Below are 10,828 nucleotides of genomic sequence, written 5' to 3' on the forward strand. Positions count from 1 at the left end.
ATGGTTAAGTTAACTAAAATTTAAAGTATTATTCCTAGAAACCATTGCGTTTTAAATATAAATGTGGAACCTTACTTTGGGTTTTAAATCAGTATAATTTTATTGCTCTGTCGAGTACTCTATCTACTTAATTAAACAGCATGGAAGGAATTTCCAACACTTATTTTTTGTGTCTTTGAGTATTTTCTTGAGATGATTTGATCGAAATACGCAAACAAAACATTTTCGAGTAAAGCTCGTCTGTTAGCTTAAATAAATAGGAAGTTCACCTTAGTTTATTATTGAAATACGGTATTATTATTGTTTAGAAATTGATATAATCAGTGCTTGTTACTCGGGTAAGGCGTGTTACAGTTTGGAGGCGTTGAATATTTTGTAAAGGTACAAGGCGACATCTGTTTAAAGCAGGCGAAGGTGAAAGGTTAGGCGCAGTAAAGTGCCAGAGAGCTGATGGAGTACTATTGATTTCCAGTGAAATATGGACGTCTGGCCGGGGTAATGTTGCACTCGGATGCATTTTAATGCCTTCGGAGAATTTTGACGCGATAAAAATGAAGTGTAAATGTTATTATATTAAATATAAAATAACATTTAAAAAATATTGGTTTCTGAAGTATATCCTGATTTGTGTTAATGCTAATTCTTAGTATGTAAGACGAATTTGTATTGGCATGTGAAGCACTAATGATTAATACCTACCCGAACCTAAGAAGGAATAATTATAGTTAATCTCCTCATACATACCCGACGATTATTACGACTTCTGACCCGGCCGCTTTCAAGTAGTTGACATACCTGATTGTGCCAAGTCTTCCTCTGCTTCTTTTTCCAACTACATTTGCCTCATAAATTTGTTTAACTATTCTTTCCTCACTCATACGTTCTACATGTCTAAACCATCTCAACACACCTTTCTTAATATTATCGATAATGCTTATCTCAGCCTTGCATTATTTCCTTATTTCATCATTCGAACATCTATCGAACATCGTTTCCGCAATCTACAGTAAAACTCGTTGATACCTGATCCAATAATCTAATGGTCCATGTCAGAGCTTATTGTTTTTGTTAGTCTGAGATATTTTATTTTTTTCACTTCAACTACTGCGCGCCACAACTGTGTAGAAAAGAGATCGCAATTATGAATCCGTTTCTTCCTGTCAATTACCCCACGATTCGCGTAGTCGATTTGTGAACATGCTGCTGACTACACGTTGTTTGTCGTAAGCTGCGTATTGTTCTTACATACTTTATTTCTAGGAATACGACTGGGGTTTTCCAAATACATCCCTTCGAAGCATGCGTCAAGAAGGTTAACCCCCATATCAACCTCTACTTTTGACTTTCTATAAATATGCTTATAAATTTAAAAAAAAAATGTATATTAAAAGCATTGGCTAATTTTTGGTATGGTTAATATACTTTTTCCTTATCATTCATCGTTTACATTGTGTAATACCACTTTGAATAATTTGACCTGATGATGGAATGCTTATTCCGAAACCGGTAGTCATGAAGTAGTTGGTTGATTGGAAGATATTGCTTTTTGGCAATAAGCCCGCCAATGTACTTACTTATTTTCTGTACATGAAGTTTAAATAAATAAAAAGTCGGGTTTTTTGTGTGATTTGAAATGGTTTTTCACAAAGTAAAAGATGAATGAAAAGGAGAGTACATATTATTTTTTGGCATCTCAACATAGGTCAAGAAGTCTGGGTATTTACGGGACTTACAAACGTCAAAGGCTGGTTTAAGTGATCACTTTACATACGTGTAACATTCACCAATTCTACCCATGACTGAAAACTACACTACTAAATTTCTTGCAAGGTCTATTTAAATTATCTAATTTCACTTTAATTTTCACTAGAGACGTGTATTGAGCTATATTCAGATTGGGGTTCATTTAAAAAAACATAATAATAATTAATGAACAAATTTTCGATAAAAAACAAACGTTTTTCTCTCTCTAAAACAACCCTTAATTGAAATCGTGTATACATGAACCTTTTATCAACGAGGATTTAGATTTTCCACTAAATTAGATTTGATTTAATAAGAAATTCAGCTTTAGTCTGATACCAGGACTTAGGGCGCCAGAAAGGAGAAGAGATTACATTTATTACTTCACGTTTCCAAGGCGCGAAGTAAATAATAGCCTAAGATTAGAACTGATACAGTTAGAAGGGAAATGGTTAATTTATAAACAAGGGAATCCGCATTACTTTCCTAATCAGGTAGAATACATAATATAATACAAGGTGACTTTTACGGGTGCCGAGACAAAGAAATGAGTCACTTTTATCCGTGAAAATATCAGATAAGGCGTGTTTATAACCATACCTATATCCAGTGGCGTACGTTATATATAGGTACATAAACAGCGCTTACCATTTTTAAATATGAAAAAAAAAATGTTGGAACGATGGAAATTTGACTTGAAAAAAACAAATGATTTCTCGGTTATCTTACAAAACACGTATTTTTAGAGTATTAATATCTGATTGTGTAATTTTATTATTAATTTTTCATGTGAATTCATTACATATTTTTCCAATTTTCCTGACATAAACGCACGCCTATATCTACTAATATCTGTATGATATAATGCCGTATAATCCTCGCAAAATTACGAAAACCTCGCAAATATCTCTCTCGTATGAATATTTTAAACATATTCTTCTTCTAATTAGTGTTGGCCTTGTATCCTGTTATTATGATGAATTAGCTTCCTGCGATGTTGATTTCCAGCTGTCAACCCATCTCTTTTGCAGTCTTCCCGAGAGTCGTCTACCTTGAAGTTGGGCATGCAGTACAATGTAGAGGAGTCTGGATGGTTCCATTCTCCTCACATGCACATACGATGGTCCTTAACTAAAATTTGAAAGAGAGAGGGAAGGCAAATGAATCAAAATAGGAACAATTTTTAATGTGCACTTGTAGTAAAATTTAATTGATTATTTATTATACGTTAGTCTTTATGACTTGCTTTACTAATTTCTATTTTTTTTTAGATGATCTAATCGGAGACCAGTTTTATTTACATGTAAAATTTCTATACCTGTTGTTTTATTAAAATTATGGTGATTGGCAAATTCAAAAATCCTTATTATGTTATCAAATACCATATATTTTTTTTTTAAATTAACTAACGTTCGAGTGACTCTGAAATCTAGCTACGGCTTATTCAACACCGCTTATCATGACCCTACTCAGGCTTCAACTTTTTAAGTTTCATACCCTATGCCTACTCGTGAGTGGATTTACTCCTTATGTTTAAAGTTACTATAATTTCATGTAATTTATGTGTGAAAATTCTCGCTATCTAGCTAGAGGCATGAGTTTATATGTTTCATTGATTCTAAGTTAGCAGTGAAGTTACTTATGTGTATTTTGTGATATTTTGTACCTTTTTAATCAAATTGTTTTAAACATGGTCAGTAGTACTAGTAGGAAGAAAATATCTTCCTTAAATTGTACTAAACGAAGTTCCGTAATTTGTATGATTTAATTTAATTAACCTTCTAAGTATGATAGGGTTGTGTAGTTATGTATGTCGGTACACAGTTACCCGAGAAACTTACTTAACACGCGCCCTTATAAACCTTTCAGTTATATTTATTCCAAACTACTTAATGTTAACTACTTAAGCTTGTTTACATTTTATCGATTATTAAAGGAAACGGAGAAACTACCCCTGTGCTGGTATTGTAGGTAGTCCCGATCCCTACCGAACTTTCCCGAATGGCATTCGGGACGGAGTTAATTTGGGGCGTTAAGTTTTACCTGTGGGACTCATAAAACGTGGTGCGAATATTAAAACCTGCTGGAAAGGGGCAGACGAAATAAATTTATCTTGCGAAAAGTGAGATTATTACTTAATATTTAATGCCAATACCGAAAGGTGCGCTTAAAAGGCGATAACCATCGCCGATATTAAAGAATCTACTAAGATTAACAATATGTTGAATATTTCTGAAATGAAATGATCTGTTATTTTAATTCACTAGTATCTCGCAAGATGGCTCCTTTAACTTGTACTCCTACTAGGCGTTTAAATAAATAAATATATAAAAAATGGTATGGGTGTTTAAACATCGGCAGAATATTGAAGGATACATAAGGATAAGTGTGTAAGATCCGGTTGTGGTCCTGTTGGTTGTATCGCGGACTATGAGTCAAATATTGCAGGTTTGAGCCCGCACTACCACAACTTGATTTCTATTTTTAAAAACGAGGCGCTAGAGTTATAAAAATTAAAAATTAAAATATTTTTTTGAATTATTTAATCACAGATATTTTTGTTTTTTTAAAAAATGTGATCAATTAAGCTAGCCGATCATACGCCGCAAATCCTTTAAATGTTTATAATTCTCATATTGCCTTGTCTTACGAGATATTTATATTTTTTAAATTATAAATTACAAATATACATATAATGGTTTTATCTCTAAGGGAACCAAATAGCCTTCGCTTAAATTTCTTTGTAAATGCCTTTCTTTATACAAACTATTGAGTTAATAAACAATTTAATTAAATTGAATAGGGCCTCAGCAACCCTTAGACAATAAATGTAATATCTAAGATAAATGCTTTTGATTTTGTATAATTTTTTTAAAATTACAATTTTTTCAGTCAGTTTGTACTTGCGTCAGAAAGAAGATATATTTGTTATTTTTAAACTTTTTACTTCTATTTGTACGCTATTTAGATGATTTTTCAAATAATAATGTATAAAGGATAAGGGTAAGTGAATAAAATTATATTTTAATTTCACTTGATGATCGTAAATAATAAATGTTTTATTTACACAAATAATACTTTACACATAAAGATTCGCATATACTCCCATACAAATTAATAACATGGAAGTGAATAAAAGCTTATATTTTACATGTAATATATTATTATTATTTGAAAATATAAAAAGTAAACCTACTTTAAAAAGAAATAACAAAACATTTGTTGCGCAAGTTGTCTGGAACTAAATACGCTTGAAATATTCAAATGAAAGTTGGCATGAAACCACTCTGATACTTTCCGGTTGAAATAAGTCATCATTGAAGCCTTTTTCTCACTTCCGTTGGGTTTTCCGGTTCTTCCGCCAGATTTTCCAAGCGGTAAAGTCCTCGCTTTAAGACTAAGAACAACACAAGAAATATGGCCATCTCCGGCTGTATATTTGCAATAATTTATTCACCCTTCGACTCCCGGCGCCTCTCCAGCGAGAACTAAGAACGAGAATAAAAAACAGCATCATAAACTAGAAAAAGCCTCGGGTGATAATTAGATGTTTGGTATACAAATGAAATTACGCGTTCTCATTTACTTTTGGGGGAATATTTAATTAAAAAATATTATAAGGTCGAAGGCGGAACGTGAAATCCGGACACTAAGTGGAATCTACGAGAAAATTTTTCAGAACACGTAATTAGAAAAGAATTGTTCACTACTTCTCTGAAAAGATTATTCAATTAATGTTTTATGTTTATATTAAAAATCAAGTAGGAAAAAAGCGAATAAGAAAATTAATTAAATGTTCTTAAGAATGACTCATTTTCATACTTTAAACGTTATTTTTTAACGTTAAGTTCCGCAATCAATTGTATTTAATTTATGGATACGAGTTTTCTAAAATCTCCAATTTTTTTTTTCATAAAATTCCTTGTATGATTTCATTTAACTGATTGTGTTACTATCACTACAGGTGAGAGGATGGAGCGCCCCATTCGTCTGTCCTATCATACACTCCATCAGCTCCTCTGCATCTATACATCTAAGCATATACATCCTCCGATTAAATAGTCTTGTGCTGGTTCTGATTATTTTTTTCGCAAGCCAGTCATATTACGTGGCCAATATTGTTCTGTTTTTTTCATTTTCATTTGCCAAATTACTATATTGTTCATTCTCTCGTCAACTTTTTTATTCACTCTACATGTCAAGTAATACTTTTTTAAAACGTTTTTTCAACTATTTTGAAATCAATTTTAAATTTTTTCCTAATATTTTAATTTAAAATTCAGTCATACGTTGATTTTACCACATATTTTTGAAGATTGCATTGAATGGCGTTCACTCTACTTTCACCCTTCTGTTGCTTATCACATGTTTGGTTTCTATACATAAATATTGGCACTACTATTCCGATTAAATTAAAACTATAAATATATGTTTCAAATTATTAACATAAGATCACTACCGATTTAACAAAAGTGATAATCATATTAACTTGTATGCACTCGTTTATACCACGTAGGCATTTCATTATTTTGAAACTTTATTTTTTTCATTTAAAGATTTGTTAATATTTTGTTTTGTTATACCTAAAGGTTTTTATTTGAAGCAAAAAATAACGAATATCATGAGTTCATTTATTTTTAAAAACCTCGCATTTTGCTCTGGAGTTTCAATAAATCCTTCACAGATGTCAGTAAACTCCACAAAATATAACATTTGATGTGGTTTATAAAAACATTTTGTTTCAGTATTTTTTTCCATCGATATACAATATAACGAAGGAATTTTTTTATTTTACGTAATAAACTACGATTTTTAAATACTAAGTATTTTTATCATTATGTTTATCAGTCAAAATTAAAACAAAATCGTTCATTAGCAAATATGCTAATGGATGAATATCTTATCAAAGCTCAAAGATTGAAGTAAGAAGGAATTATCGGAATTTCTTTGGGGCTGGATAATTGAAATTTGCATAGCACTGAGAATTTTTCTATGGGGATGAAAATATGGATGCTGTTGGGGGATACTCTCCGCGTGCTTTTAGTATAAAAGCATTCCATATCTAAGTGCTGAAATATTAAGAAGAAACGAACAATTTACATATTCAGAAGGAATATTTCATGTCTCTACTCAGAGCACCCATTTTCATATCGCGGGGGAAAGGTGCAACTCACATCACAAAATATGTTTCGCAGTTTATCAAGACGACTGACAGGTGAGTTTTGCAAAATGTGAGTATTTTCGTCGGGATATAAATCAACTGAAGGAAAACGGAATCCGAGTCTTTATGCTTACATATTTGATGCTCGTTTATTTATTCATGTTATTACTCCAAACTGGATTTTCCTTCATTAAGTAATTTTCTTAGCTTTCATACAAATTTGAATCGAATAACTAGAAAAACATTTAAGTTATTGTAGAGAGTTAGTTATAAGTTATCCTCAATTACAATGAATAATTAACTGAGCCTTTCGAATCCTTTTAAATCAATTACGTGGCTTTAAAAGAAAATAATGAAAACGTTGTTAAAAATTTATCAATACTTCTGGTCTTTAAAAACCAAAAGTTTTCCTTAATGAGTAACGATCCCCGCTGGATTTCGGGGAGTGTTTTTTTTAAACGCGGAGATTCACGTCAAACCAGATTTGAGCTGAGAAGCTCTCGAGTCAATTTGAAAACTTCCCGTAATTCACTCGGAATATTTTTCATCTTGAGAATTTAATATTAAAAGTTATGCTCCTCAATGTCCATCTCGGCAGAAAAGTTCCCTAGGCAATCCTGTCGTAAAGAAATCAGTTATTCACGTGGCGTCTCTCGACATCTAACGAGAAGATAGCAACTTTCTAAGGATACATATCAGCACAGTATCCACTACAAGTATTTCCACTTTGTACGTTTCTTGTCAAATTATATTTGAGAATAACTTTTTAAGCTTTCAGAAAAATTACAACATTTTTCGTGCGTAAATACAAAATATTTGCTAAGCTTATGAGATAATTAATTTTTAATGTGTCATCAGATTTTATTTTTATCATAAAATATAAGATATTAAAAAAAATAATCAACGAAAAACAGATAACTGGAACTGGACAATGTTTGAACAATATGTCCTGTTTGAAATAAAAAGGTATATAGTGCTTATACATGAGTACATATGAGGAAAATATACATGAATTATAATTAATAATATTTTAAATGAATAAATAACTATAACATATTATATTTAAATCATCTGTTAAAATGTGAAAGAGGAAGAATATAGGATCAGATAAGAAGTTGAGGGGGGAGATAAAGAAAACCAAGGAAAATAAAAAAAATGGGCTGTAAGGGCTCCAAGGATGGATTCCCCATAAATTATGCTTTATAAAAATATTTTCGAGACTAAAAATAATAATGTTCATTTTTCATAAGCTGAATGTCTCATCCACATAACTCTAGTTTCAGTGCGAGGTTTCGCATTTTCTCACTGCAGTGTGAAAGTTTCCGAAGCCTCCCAAAGCTCGAGAAAAGTTTGTAAAAGTTTGTATCCTCAGTAAATTACGAGACCTGTGATCCCCAAACACCCCACGCATATGCGACAAACAAATCAGGAAGGGAAAACTTTCCGAAATATGGACGTGTGCAGTTTTTGCACCACTGGTCACCCCTTTCTTCAGCAAGCTCGGATTATTTTTAGCATGTGGAAGTTAACTTTGTGTTTATTTTAAAAGTTAACAATTTGAAATCATTGCAACTTTAATTTTCGCTTCAGATATGTGTTGTTTTTTGGTAAAACCGGGGCTGAGGGTTTTTTCAGAATTTGAAAAGTTTGAAAAGTTTTAAATGTATGTTTTTTCAAGATAGAAGAATTTTTCGATTGACTTTATAATACTTTCATTATAAATATGGTTTTATTCCCTTTAAAATAAAAAAGACTTAAGCTTTTTTTTTCATTCACAAAGTTGGAGAAACAAATATGTTACAAATTCTCTAAATTCACTTTTTTACTAACTTAAAGTTTAATGTTCTCCGTTCTTTCAAATTTAATGTTTTTGATCAGATACAAGTACAATATGTATTTTTCTTCAGTGTACAAAATTTAATTTAATTTAAATGGAGTGTAATTTTTTTTTGTTTTTATATTAAATTGATCTATATCTTAAATTATATCAATCTATTACTAATTCTATGGAATTCAAATTTAATGCAGCAAATCGCTGAAGCTTATAATTGTAAAATAAGATATGTAAATATCAAAATGATTGTTTTCAATGAAAACAAAATGGACATATTTTTGTATGTATGTGCTGATTTTATACATTTGATGTGGTTGCGCTGTATGTTTATATAGAACTCACGCCAGTAAGAACCGGTATATTTTTTTTTAATAACTCCGTATTACATATTTTAAAGATTATAGGAAAGATAAATTATAACATCAATTTACAAACATCAAAAACACTATAAATATTTGTATTTTCCTTGAAAACGTACAAGAGAGTATTTTCATTTTCCGTAAAATGTGTTACATTGTTCAATGTGAAAACTATGTTTATCTCTTACTTGGAATGAGAACGAATGTAACGTTTATGATTGACACAATCCAATCGCAGAAAGTGCATCTCAGCGAGAAGCTGTTAGCTTTACTTTGTGTCACCCATAAGAGACAAGAGACAACAAAGAAGAAATTTCTAGAAACGATTTGTTTGCAAAATTGTCTTCCGAGTGGATCTAATGCAATTTAGTATTTTATCACTCACAATTTGTCTATATGTATATATATAAATATATATACACATTTATATACCATATGTTATATTATTTTTCGTTGATGGTGAGAGATATTTTTTACCATTGCGAATATCTCCCCTCATGCTCCATGGATACGTGAGCTGTGCACGTACACACGTGTATCAGTACTGTATGCAGTTTTCTCTAACTTTTCCTTAGAAGGGGAACACATGTCGTGCGTTATCTAACGATGAGGGGACGTATCTCCTTACCACAAGCGCTACCGGAATACAAATTATATAAAAAAAATAACAATCAGAACATTTGATGTAATTCGATTGAAATTCCAGTTGCTTTTGTCCTAATACAGAAACTCTTTTATTCATGAAGGGACACAAACTCTACATAAACGCAGATGTTGTTTAAAAAGACATAAAATAGTCGACAGAGGTAGAGTGTGAAGAATGTTATTTTCAATGAATAATATATATTTCCTTAAAATAATAAGTAATATGTGTTAGTATGGTATTTTTATTGGCTCCTGAGAGCCTTAATCAAGCTTGCCTCTTTTACAAGGCATCATGTTCTCGCCCCCCAGGACGATCACTGCTGACAATTCGTCGGCAGTTCTCGTCAGAACTTCGGGACGCGAATTTGACTTGGGAGGATGCAAGTGAGCTGGCAGCCGACAGAAAAGCCTGGACAGTTTGTGGACTCCATATGCTCCACCTAGAGAGCGGATATGGTTTAATAATGGTATTTTTAATAGAAACGAATAAAGTGAAATATCAAAGGTAAAGTAATTTTGTACCTATTAAAAATTAAAATTAAAATGATATAATAGGTTTATTTTGTGAAGATTAGAGACTTTCTTCACAAAAAGACACACAAGGGGAAACAATTATTAAAATTTGTTTTCATAACTATCACCATGTTGCTTGTAATAGAAAGCAATCTGGAGATGACCGCATGGCGACTCTAGAAGACCAGTTTATAATAAAAATTGTAAAAGCGATGAAGAAAAACTTCACCATAATCTTCAAATTCAACTTACCAACATTTTTCTAACAGAAGATAATGCGATAGCGGCCAGTCACCAAGTGTTCTTTTTATAAAAATGAGCTGATTTTCATAAACTTTCTTCTTAAAAGCATATTTCATGGTTTGCTGTCTTGGAGGGAATATTAAGTACAAACAACATTGAAATGCATTCCAGTTTATCACGTACACTTAAAGTCTACTTTACGTTGGAATCACGTCGACGCAACTTGGGAGCATAATTTATCATACGAAGCTTCTAGACACAAAAACCTGTGATAAAAGAATAAACGTTATGTGTTGAGCAAATAACAGCGTATATTCACTTTAAAATTCT

The sequence above is a fragment of the Brachycentrus maculatus genome, unplaced genomic scaffold, assembly GCF_059751285.1.
Source record: "Brachycentrus maculatus isolate JH-2025_06_01 unplaced genomic scaffold, ASM5975128v1 h1tg000001l, whole genome shotgun sequence".
NCBI classification, from domain to species: Eukaryota; Metazoa; Arthropoda; class Insecta; order Trichoptera; family Brachycentridae; genus Brachycentrus; species Brachycentrus maculatus.